The 13,349-nt window shown below is 30.3% G+C and overlaps 1 non-coding gene across 1 annotated transcript; it reads right to left on the bottom strand.

The window, feature by feature from the left end:
• Nucleotides 1–1,362: 1,362 nt before the first annotated feature.
• On the bottom strand, nucleotides 1,363–2,224 carry LOC114316484 (uncharacterized). The gene is made up of 2 exons (XR_014333424.1): nucleotides 1,836–2,224; nucleotides 1,363–1,450 (listed from the first exon to the last, which is right to left on the bottom strand). It is a non-coding gene; the product is annotated as an uncharacterized LOC114316484 (transcript).
• Between the last annotated feature and the right edge of the window lie 11,125 nt (nucleotides 2,225–13,349).

Here is a 13,349-nt window from a genome sequence, read left to right as displayed (position 1 = left end):
TTCAGAATTGCACTTTTCTTAAATACTATTTCCACACTTTTCTTAAATACTATTTCCACCTAGAATTGTTTCCCATGTACTAGCTAAGATGTAGGTCACATTCAAATGCCTCAAGCCCTGACAACAACCTCAAACAAAGCAATGTTTTTGCTTAAGGTTCAATTAAAACCTAGTTTCAGGGGTCTTAGCAAGCTGGGTTTGCATCCAAACAGAGCAAGATTGGGTGAAGAAAATCTGTAACTAGTATCTCATAGCTTACACAAAATTTAGCAATAAATGTGAGCAACAATAACAAATTCAATCAACTCCATTGTCTCTAATATGGTCTTCATGTGAGGTGCAATAGGAAAACTAATTAAAAGGACCAAGACATTTAAGGTTTGATCCAAAGAAAGATTGGCTGATGGAACAGGGAATATAAAAGAGTCCTTGGAAGAACTGTGTTATAGAAACTGAGCTATCTCGAGTGACTCCCTATTTCATGGAGTGCAACTTTTCTTATTAGCGATGGACAAGTGATACTAGTTGGCTTTTATTTATTTCTTTCCCCACTTTCTAGTACTTCCTTCAGTTCTCTCATTCTCCAATGTATTATCAAATTTGTCTCTCCCATAAGTTCCCCAGAAAATAGTCCTATCTTGGTTTCTAGGTTGCCCAACATCATATCACATACCAATTGTGCAGCATAAAATAAGAATCAACCACTTCTATGCTATTTCTAACTCTTCTATGCTATTTCTAAAAAACCAGAAGTTTTACATGGTTGTCTCATTTTTAACAATATGTCTTGATGACATACTTTGATAGCATCACATTATGACGCAAGGACACTTACAAATCAGACATACAAGACAATACGGACAATTTAGCATGGTGATTTATATATTTTTTTAAATCATGGCACGTGGCATGGACAACAATCATGAATTTATTCACCCAAAAAAAAAAAAAAACAATCATGAATTCTTCATTTTTACATTACAATCAAAATAGAAAGAAATCATTTTGCACATTACCCAAATTACATATTAAACGAAGTACGTATCATAAACAGAAATAAAACACTTTGAACTTGGTCACATAAAATTCTCATAACAAGAAATTGAATGCGAACAACAACAGAATCCAAAAATTAGGAAGTAGCTATTATGAACAACAGAACAACTAGATTTTATTAATCACATGTCAATAGCCAACACAGAATTAGAAAGTAAAATATAACTGTTTCTTTACTCCAAAAACAGATCCAAAGAACACAAACCCACAAAACATGCAGTCACAACAACAACCATAACACAAATACCATCCTCATCATCATCAAACTAAACATGAATTTTCAAAACAATTATGTTTCCAGATCTGTTATTTCTTGTTGTTGCTTTTACCTCCGGCATTGCCTGCGGCCCCTGCAGCCTTCTTTGCAGCCTTCTCTTGAAGCGCCTTCGCATCCCTATATATATACATAACAATAAACAAAACAGAAAACCCTAATCAAGATTAAAATTTAAACCTTTCACGTAACAATAAACAAAATTGAAAACCCTAATCAAGATTTAAATTTAGGATTAAAATTTGAACCTATCACGTAACAAGAAACAAAACAGAAAAACCCTAATCAAGATTTAAATTTAGGATTAAAATTGGAACCTTTCACGTAACAATAAACAAAATTAAAAACCCTAAAAAAGATTTAAATTTAGGATTAAAATTTGAACATTTCACGTAACAATTAAAAAAACAGAAAACCCTAATCAAGATTGAAATATAGGATTAAAATTTGAACCTTAAAACTGAAAACCCAAATCAAGATTGAAATTTAGGGTTAAAAATTGAACCTTTCGCGACGCTGTTCAGGGGTCAAGCCATCATCTTTGCCCTTGCCTTTGCCGCCGTTTCGAGCCTGAGCTCTTTCGCGATCACGTTCCCTCTGGTTACCGCGTTAGATCAAGAATCAAGGAAACAAACACAAGAACCAATCGATATATACATATGTATATATATATAACATATACCTATATATACACAATCAGCGAATCAATAAATTGGAAACATCCAAGTTGCGAATCATACATGGATTTTTGGTGAATTGATTTGAGAATTGAATAGTGAATTGATGAGATGAAGAGAAAAAAATCAACACTGTTGATAATTAAAAAAAATAGATAAAAGAAAATTGAAAGAAAGGTGATTTGGGATTTGGGATTTTGGGTTTTCGATTTGAGAGGATATGAGTCATCGTTAAACTGCCGAAAGGTTCGCCGCTGTTGAAATTCTTCACACAAAGAGCAGAGAGATGTGATGTGTGGTTGAAATTGAAGAGCCTCTGGTTTTTTAGAGAGAGACTACGCTATCAAATGTTATATTCGCCTTCTTTCCAATTTATTTCAATTTCTCGTTTAATTTAAGTTATTTTGATAGATTTAATTTAACTTAATTATATATTTTATATTGTTTTATAAATTAAAAATTAATTTATTCTTTAAATAGGAGATGAGAAGCTTAATTTATAAGTAAAAAATCAATTTATCTTCACAGTTATAAGTTATAAACTATTAGACTATTAGTTATAATCACTTTCCCACAGCTCTACCAAACAGAGCCATTAAGTTTGTTTGGTAGAGCTTATAAGCTGTTTATTTCAGTTTTTAACTTAATTTAAGTTAAAATGTTGTGTTTAGTATAACTTAAGTTAACCAGCTTATACTTTAAATTAAGCTATTTCTCAACTTAGCTCAAAAGTTGGTCAGGAGTGCTTAAATTTTTTGACTTAAATGCGCAGTTGGTATAGGGGCTAAAATTACTTAAATACCCTCATCAATACCCAAATTTTAATATTAATATTAATTAAAAAAAGAAAAAATTGTATATTTCTAAAGAAAAAGAAAAAATCAATATTAATTAAAAAATAAATATTAATTGGTATTAATTATTAATAAATTCATATTGTATATTTTTATATTAATTAAAAAATAAAAAATTGTATATTTCTGAAGAAAAATAAAAAAAAATCAATATTAATTAAAAAATAAATATTAATTGGTATTAATTATTAATAAATTAATATTATATACTTTTGTAATGAATTAATTATTAATTGATACTAATTAATAACAATGGTTGACTATTAATATTAATTGACACTAATAAAAATTAATTATTAATATTAATTTATACTAATTAATAATTTTAGTATTAATTGAGACTAATTAAGTCATTAATTGATACTAATTAATAATTTTAGTATTAATTGATACTAATTAAGCAATTAATTGATACTAATTAATTTATAATGAAAAAAAATTATAATAACAATACTTTCATTACATTTTTATCAAATGTATCAATTTTTATATTAATTTATACTAATTATATTAACTTTTATTAATGAAATAATTTTTTTAAAATTAAAACTGAAAAAAATGACAAAATAATCATTTTTATATCATATAAGAGCATAAAAGATAATTATACAGTGAAAAGCTATTTTATAGCTTATTAACCAAACACTACTCTGCTGCTTAAATCTAAATCTCACAGTTGTACCAAACTATAAGCCATAATCTGTTAAGTTATAATCTATAATCGCTTTTCCACATCTTTATCAAACGGGACTATTAACGCGTTGTTTGACGAGTGATTTTTTTAATTAAAAAGTTAAAAAATCATTAAAAAAATTAGGACAAATTACAAACATCCGCTCGAGATTTGGTGAAAATATAGATTCCTCCCTGAGGTTTAAAAAATTACATCCCGCCCCTTGAGGTTTATATTTTCATAACAAATTGACCCCTGAGGTTTTTATTTTCATAACAATTGTCTCCTGAGGTTTTTATTTTCATACTATTCACCCCTAATTTTCCCTAATTTGTTATGAAAATTTGACCCTCAATGAGCAATTTGTAATTTCTCAAATCTCATGAGAAAATCTGTATTTTTACCAAACCTCGATGGAGTGTTTGTAATTTGCCCTAAAAATTAAAAAGTCAATAATTTATATAAAAAAATTAAAAAGTCAATAATTTATATAAAAAAGTTAAAAATTTCATTTTCTCTTTACTTTTTATACATCTTTTCGTAAAAAGTTAAAAAAATCATTCCAAACATGCTAATTTTTTTTATATCATTTTTTAATCAAAAAATTAAAAAATTACTAAAAAAACAAACGAGGCCTAATGTCTTGTATGCATATAACACTTAATACACATATTTAGGCCAAGTTTGACATGTCCAGGAAAAGTTAAAAAATCAAAAAGTTATTCAAAAAGTTAAAAAGTTAACACTATTCATCAAAAGTCAACAATTGCGGCTGCACAACTCACAATCCTAATTTTCTCCTACAAACCAATTTTTATAATTTTTTATTACACATTTTTTCATAAAAAGTCAAAAAATTAACCCCAACATCTATATTTTCTTCCTCAATTTTTTAGTCTAAAAAGACAAAAAGTACACGTATTTAGGACACCCCAAACAACCCTTTAAGAATTATTTAAAATAATTTAAATAAATATATTTTTAATTTTTATAAAAATATATGTAAAAAATATAAAATAATGTAACTCAAAAATATAAAAAGAAAAACCCACCTCAAATAAGCTCTTAGTATAATATTAATAAAATATTTAGGTCCTAACATTTTTTTAGAGAGAATATTGTTTTATAATGGTATCTAGCTGTCGATCAATTGTGACCATTTATTTTGTTTTATGATGGTATCTAGCTGTCGATTAATTGTGACCATTGATTTATAGGGAAAGGAAAAAATGGATTCTTCCTGGGGCCTTTATTTGGTAAAAACATACCGTTCAACTTATTTCTAACAGAAGGCGTGTAATTGAGTAAAAATAATTTTTTTTTTTATTTTCTTGAATAATATTATTAAAATAATATATTACTATGAATAAGAATAATATATTATTGTCAAAGAAAGTAATATATTATTATTTATATCAATTTTGATGATAATAATTTTTTTTTTTAAGAATTTCATAGTCAACATCGATTTTATTTGATAGATCTTAATGAGAGAATTTTAAAAATATTAAGTTTATTAAAAATCAATATTTATATCAAACGTTATATTATTTTAAAGTTTAATATTTTGATAATAGTGGTATTATATGTTAAACCTTTTTTTAAAAAAAAAATTTATGATTGTCCTTAATAAAAAAAAATTTTGAGATGAAAAGAAAAAATCAAAATTGTTGATAATTTTAAAAAAAAAAAAAATAGATGAAAGAAAATTGAAAGAAAGGTGATTTGGGATTTGGTATTTTTGGGTTTTCGATTTGAGAGGATATGAGTCATCATGAGGCTGCCGAAATGTTCGCCGCTGTTGAAATTATTCACACAAATAGGAGAGAGATGTGATGTATGTGGTTAAAATTGGAATAAATTGACCTAAGGTCCCTCCTCTATTTTTGATAGGAGGAGAGATTTAAAATAATATGTTTTGATGGTTAAGATTCCTCAAATTTATTTTAAATTGTAAAGTACTTAAATTACCTTTCTTTTATAAGATAAATTTGTTTGAATATTATATTGTTGACTTCACGGTGAGATTTTGGAAACCGAATTCACAGTGGAGATTTTGTCGGAGATTGCAGTGGAGTTGACGAGAAATTTGTTTGAATATTATATTGTTGACTTCACGGTGGAGGTTTCGTCGGAGATTTCAGTGGAGTTGACGAGAAAGATTGCTACGATCGTGTAGTTTTCATCGGAGATTTCGTCGGAGATTTTAGTGGTGTTAGAGTGTGTTGATCGCATAGATTTTCAGTAGAGTTGAAACAGGTTTGTTTTCGATGGAGATTCCACATGCATTTTGATTTTTGTTTTGAATTTTCGTTTAGAGAAAGGCCAGCTTGATAGAGTTGATTTTTATTTTTAGAATTAATTTTTGATTTTCTGTTTTTTGATCAATTTCAAAGAGTGTTGACAGTGTGTTGATCGCGTAAGTTTTTGAGTGAAGTTGAATCAGGTTTGTTTTCTATTTAGATTCCACATAAATTTTGATTTTTGTTTTGAATTTTTGTTTAGAGAGAAGCCAGCTTGATAGAGTTGATTTTTATTTTTGAAATTAATTTTTCATTCTTTGTTTTTTGATCAATTTCAAATAGTGTTGACAGTGTAGTTGATTTTGATATTTATAGTTCATTTTTCGTTCTCTGTTTTTTATCAACATACTGATCAATGATAAGTTTTGTTCTATATTTTTTCAAACCAAAAAAATTTCATTTTCTGCATTTTTATTGGTATAGTCCAGAGAAAATTGTAAATTTGTTATTATAATCCAACGAAAATCATAGAGAAAATTATAAGTGCATATGGACATATTATTAGAAGTTTCTAATGCAGATAGAATCTGAGAAAGTGAATGTAAGTTCATAAATTTCTCTGAATTTTTATTTGTAGTTCAGAAAAAATTATAAGTTTGTTATTCACTTTCAATTTATAGTTCAGAGAAAATTATATGTTTGTAGAAGATGAATAGAAGTTTTTGTTTCTCTAAGCAAATGTTATTTTTTGTGTTTTTTCTTTCAGTTTAGATGGACAATGCAGTGTTTTTTGTTATCTTAAAGGTGTATATAAGTTTGTAAATTTCTCTGGATTTTTCTATGAATGCAATATTGCAGAATGACGCATAAAAAATTGTTAGCTTGTAGTGAGGTGAAAATCACAGAGAAGCCTATAATTTCATAAGAGATATTCTGTGTGATTTTTTTTTATGATTGTGTTTAATAGTTAGCAGTAAATTTCTCTGTGATTCTCTCTGGATTCATTAAGTTTCTGTGATTTTGTTTTTTGTCATATTGAAGGTGAATACAAGTTTGTAGATGTCTTTGGACTTTTATTTTAAGTCCAGAGAAAGTTATAATTTTTAGAAATTTCTCTGGACTTTTATGTTGTTATTGTGAAGTGTTTTTATGTTAAACAAATTATTTTTCTTATTTTTTTTTTCAGTTTCAATGGATAGTGCAGTGTTGTTACTGTGCAAATATGGGAATGATACTATTGACATTAATGTTTCATGCGAATTGAATTTTGAGGAATTGGTTGGCATTTTGTGTAAAACATGGAAGAATTTGAAACCTGAGACTATGTGTATTTCATATTCTATTGTGGGCCATCCGAATTGTATGGTTCGAAATGATATTGATTTTCTGAATATGTTGAGGGTTGTTTGTGCACGCGGTGTTGATATAGTTGATGTTTCAGTTACTAGATGTAGTACTTCTGATGAAGAGGATGAAGTGGGGTCTAATTGGGTAGATGTTGTGGATAGTGAGTGTGATAGGCTGGTAGATATTGAAAGGAATTCACTCTCTAAGTTTTGTTCTCACCAAGAAAAGGTGTTATTATCAGCTGGTTGGCGAATAATATTACAAGTGTTGGACAAAAGTTTGAGGGTGGTGTGGTTGAGTTCCGTACTTTTTTATGCAAGTATGCTATTGAGGTTGGTTTTCAGTTTACATATGTTAAAAATGACAAGCTGAGAGTTACGGCAGAATGTGCATATAAGAAATCAAGGGGGATGTATGTGGAGTGTACATGCTTCAGTTGAAAAAAAAATGGGTTCTTCTACATAAGGACTTTGAACAATGAACATACGTGTAGTGTGGCGGTTCGTACGAGTAAACATGTTAGGATGACTTCCAGCTTAGTTTCTGGGCTGATACTTGAAGAGGTAAGTGCAAAACCTTTAACTCGTCCAGTGGATGTTGTCAAAGAAATGAAAGACAAGTATGGGGTCTCAATCAGTTATAACTGTGGTTGGTTGGATGTTGAAAAAGCAAAATGTAGTACATATGGGGATTCTTGTTTGTCATTTGATCAATTACGATGGTATTTTGATGAATCATTGAAGAACAATCCAGGTAGTCATTTTGAGTTACATTTTGAAGATAACAAGCGTTTCAAAAGAGTGTTTATGGCTTTTCATGCATGCATTGCTGGTTTCAAATCTTGTCAGTCATTGCTTTTTCTTAATAGAACATTTTTGAAAGGATGATACAAAGGAGTTATGCTTGCTGTAACGGGGAAAGATGGGAATAAAGATAATTGTAAATATATCTAAATATATCTAAATATATGAATTTTCTATACATGTAGGAATTGAGTGAATGTGATTTTTCTCTAACACTTTGAATTTTCTCTAGTTCTGGTCACTGTGTGGATTTTCTATGGTTGTGGCCACTGTGAGAATTTTCACTGGATTTTGGTCAGTGTGTGAATTTTCTCTAGACGTTGTCATTGTGTGAATTGTATTTGTAGGTGGTCACTAAGTGAATTTTCTCTGGATATTATGATTGTGTGAATTTTCTCTGTAGTTGGTCACTAAGTCAATTTTCTCTGGATGTTTCCAATGTGTGAATTTTCTCTGGAGTTAGACACTAAGTAAATTTTCTCTGAATGTTGGCAGTGTCAAATTTCTCTGGTTGTTTATTGTTCTATTTTCTCTACATGTGTATATCTAATATGCTTGTTCCTGTTTGTTTTGTAGGTTTTTTTTCTGTTGCTTTTGCTGTTGTTGATACTGAGAATAAAGACAATTGGTGTTGGTTTCTTGAACATTTATGTGGAGTATTGAGATCGGAAAGGGTGATAAGTTTCATATCAGATCTACATTGTGGTATTGTAGAGGGAATTGCTAGGTTTTTCCCTAACTGCTTTCATAGATTTTGTCTTGAACATCTAAAGAGAAATTTGAGGGATAAGTTGTCATGTGGAAACACAAATTTGGCTAGGGAGACTATTGTGTCCAAGTTTTCAGAATGTGCATATGCTCCAACAAAGGCATCATTTCATTTCAAGTTAAATGAATTAAAAAGTGAGGGAGGAGACATTGTGAGTGTTTTCTTGAGAAGTTTACCGTATGAAAATTGGAGTGATGCATATTTTGAGGGGAAACGTTATGGTGAGATGTATTCAAATGTTGTTGAGTCATTCAATTCATGGATACGAGAAGCTCGACATTTGCCAATAACAAATTTGGTGGACAGGATACAGTTGCAAATCATGAATATGAGGTCTGATAGGAGGCTGCTCTCTAGTAAATGGAATAAAGTTCTGTGTCCTCGTATGGATAGTGTATTGGAGAGGTCTTTTTTGGATGGGAGGACATGGAATGTTAGTTTATCATCTGATAATGTCTTTAAAGTGCATTGTTTTCCTTCGGTTATGGTTGATCTTGGGTTGAAAACTTGTTCATGTTGAAAATGGGAAATAAATGGGTATCCATGTCAACATGTTGTTGCTGCAATTTTTAGGAGTGGAAAGAATTTGAATTCATTTGTTGAACCATTTTTTCGTGCTGATATGTATCGTCAAGCATACTCGTTTTCGATTGGCCCAGTTCCAATTATTGAAAAACCTCTGTATAGCATTAAAGATGTTATGATTTTACCTCTATTGAGCAAGAGACCAGCTGAGAGGCCGAAGAAGAATAGAATTGCTTCTACTGGAGAGTTTAAAAGAGTGATTAAGTGTAGTCGTTGTGAGAGTATTGGTCACCATAATAAGAGGACATGCAAGGAACCTTTGTTAAATAGTTGAGGATTATACATTTTATTGATTGAATAATACATTTGATGATTACTTTGTGTATTTTGTTTTGTGAAATGTATTTTTTAGACAGTGTATATAATAATGTCAATCAAATTTATCCAGAGAAATTTTCCAAATCAGTTAAAGTGTGCAGTGTGTTTGTTGATATATACTATAGGCAGTGGGTTTGTAATACCTGTCAAATTCATCCAGAGAAATTTTCCTATGGTAGAGAAAATTCTCTGTGTATTGTGTTTTGAAGCTTCAAATTCATCCACATAAATTTGACAACGACAGAGAAAAGTACTGTGTGGATTGTGCTTTTTGAATTTGATAATTGTTTTGTACTAACACAGTGCATTAGAGATTGCATGATCATATAGGCACCTTTTTTGGCATGATATGAGTTAAATTTCTCTGTGAATTTTTGGTAACTTCATATCAGTCATTTCAAGAAATGTGCACACCAGACAGAGCATACACCAAATTATTGCACTGAGTACAACCAAGAAACAAAATTAAGCTCTTTTGAAATTTCTCTGTGTTGAGAATTTTTCTGGACTAGGGAAGAATTTCTCTGAACTCACTTCAACTCAGAAATTTTTGTCAAAGTCAGAGAAATTTTCCTCACCAACCCAGAGAAATTCCTCATCTCCAAATCACTCAACCCAGAGAAATTCACAACTCAGAAATTCCATTTTCTGTCACCATTTGAATCCATCAATTTCATCCGGAGAAATTTTCCACTATCAGAGAAAACTATCTGGGCATTGTGTTTTGAAATTTGAAATTCATCCAGCGAAATTTTCCAGTGGCAAATAAAATTACTGTGCACTTTGTGTTTTGTTGAGTTTGATGATTGTTTTGTACGAACACAAAGCATTATAGATTACATGATCATATAGGCATCCCCTTGGGACGATACAAGTTAAATTTCTCTATGAATTTCTTGTAATATCATACCACAGAAATTTTTGCAGACAATTTTCTCTGTGTGGATTGTGTTGACAATCACAATAAAAAATATATATATATTTAACCATCGATAGATGAAATTTACATTAGTCAAATTAAAAAAAAAATGAAATTTACATTAGTGAAGAATCATCATTCCTTCAATGTATCAACAAAAAGATGAATGGTTAATACTGTATGGATATATACATATATGTGAGACAATTTTCTCTGTGTGGATATGTACATTGTCTTCCTTTCACTAGTTTCACTATTACATTTTTGGTTCTTCTTCTGAAGGTATTTCAATTAGTTCAGTCCATGACCGGCCAACTTCGGTTACAAATCTCTCTATGAGTTCTACCCTCATCAACCTTATCTCTTGTGTGGACAATTTGGAGCTGATAGGTTCATGCTTGCTATATTGTTTCATTATATAGCAGACAAGGAGGCCACAATCCATACTGCATACAAATTATAGGTATGGTTAGTTTTAAGAAACATGCAAATCAGATTATCTTATTTATAGATGTATGAAACTTACGAATCACTTTTTTGTTGTGGAGCATTGTTGACATACTAAAAGTCATAACTTGTGTTTTGTGAGTTTATCAATTTGAAAGAGGGTTGTGATTGAGCCTTTCTTTCAAGGCAAACTTTCAAAAAATTCTCCACATAATCTTGCTACAAAAAATAATTTTTAAATAACAGAGAAATTTACAGACAAATCAATGGGATTCTATGAAAATTATCATCACATAAAGATTATGATGGATCAGAGAAATTTGCACTCGTTGCCAATTGTTTTGCATCTATGACATATTTGTCTTCTGCATCATCCCTCCTTGGCCTCAATGAGTTATAGAACCTCCATAAATTGTCTTGTTTGTCCAGGACAAGCAATGTCCAGTGATTTTCATGTGTGGACTTCTTATTACCTCCAGTATTTATTGGGAAATGGAGGAACCTGTAGTTCCTCTATGCTGTTTCAATATGTTTGTCAAATAAGGACACTCGAAAAGCTTGATTTTCTGTTATCTTGATGAAATTTTGTGGTCAGAGAAAATCAAAAAATGGTTATGTTATGAGAAAGTTAAAATGACAGGAATTTAAGAAATATACACAAAGAAATTTTAAATGCACATAACTAGCCAGAGAAAATTAGATTAGTGACACAACTGACTTCAAGAAGTATCTTAAGAAAAGAAAGTAGTAAGTAAATTCCAGAGAAAATCAAATAAAATAGTAGTAACATACTAAGCCCATGGATATGAAAAAAAATGAAATTAGTTTTTGTCTTTCCCTCATTTGGTCAGCCAAAAGGATCTCTCCATAGCCATCAATGACCTGAAAAATATGATTTATAATTGTAATATTGGTTTATAAAGGTTGATGGAACATTGTAGAGAAATTTTGATGAAATACTTACATTGTTGGCAATTTCTTTTTGCTTTATTAGGTTTCCAATGTCTTCAAAGGTAATGAGATTCAACTCACTTGTTCAAATTAAAGCCTTACAAGATAACAAAGAAGGGATTTAGTTGTTATTAATGCAATATAAGTTTGTAATTTGTTGTTTGTTATCTACTATTTTATTTGTTGTACTTACTCAAATCCAGACACATTTGATATGTGCTGCAAGATGTCTTTTACATGATCTTTTATCAATCTTGAAATCAGTAGAGTTTGTGGAAAGACCCAAGATTTTCTGATGTTTATAGGTTCAGGCAAGACGTATGCATCAGCATCAAGTACTTCTTTGTCGTTCGTGGTTTGCTCAGTTTGCTTTGCAGCTTGTTTTGAAGCTCTAGTCACTTTCGCAACTTTGGGATATTGAAATTCTGGATCGTGTTGCTTTTCCTTCCTTTCTTTCGCCTTCAAATTTTTTATCATTGATGTCGAATCTTTTTTGACTGTAGACAGTGAAAATATTGGTAAAAGTGAAATTTCTCTGAAGTAACAGATGATATTTCAATATGTAAATTTATTTGATTCAATATTTTCCAGTTGCCATAGACTTTCGTCTTTTGTTTCGATTGTTCTTTGTGTGCCATTTGTTCTTATTGTGTTGTTGGTTGTTATTCCACTTACATTCCAACTATACACAGTGAAAATCAAACAAGCCCCAAAAATTGAATAAGAACATGGACAAAGAAAATGAAATGAGCAGTAGAAATCAATAGAAATAAGTGGCAGAAACTAATGTGTTCAAAGAAATATAACTTCCAGAGAAAATTACCAATGACATAGAAAATTATAATAAATAGAAATTTCTCTGAGTTATGTAGACACAAGTACACAACTTTTTGTTGCTCAAGATTTTCACTGACCTTGTGGTTGAAGTTGTTTTGGTGTTCGGTATGGTTGTGTTGCTAGTTGGACGGATAGTTCTTGAACTTGTTCATGCAATTTAGCATTTTCAGTTTCAAGCTCCGAATTTGAATACCTCAACTGCTGAATTGTTTTTGTATCTTCTTCCTTTTGAACCTCCAACATCCTTAGTTTCATTTGGATTGTGCTGTCTCTTTCTTGAAGTTCTGAGTTAAGTGATGTCAAGGTTCTTATTGCAATATCCTTTTCAGCAAGTAATTCAATCCAATTTCTCTCTTCTTCTTTTTTAGATTGAGAAAGTGTCTTTAGTCTTTGATGTAGATCAGCAATTTGGGCATCCTTTGATTCCTCAGATTCTTGAGGCTGATGCATTGTTGAGCCACAAATGCTATCACGTTGTTGGTCCATCGGCTCATTACGTTCTTCTTCGTCACTTTCTTCCTTGTTTTCTTCTTGCTGTTCATCTTCTTCTTCACTGTCTTCTTCTTTCTGTTCATTTTGTTCTTTGTCTTCTGCTT

Source organism: Camellia sinensis, chromosome 6, assembly GCF_055761805.1.
Source record: "Camellia sinensis isolate YWXY chromosome 6, ASM5576180v1, whole genome shotgun sequence".
Classification (NCBI taxonomy): domain Eukaryota; kingdom Viridiplantae; phylum Streptophyta; class Magnoliopsida; order Ericales; family Theaceae; genus Camellia; species Camellia sinensis.
The sequence above is the reverse complement of the archived record's forward strand: the minus strand, read 5'-3'. Positions and strand labels throughout refer to the sequence as shown.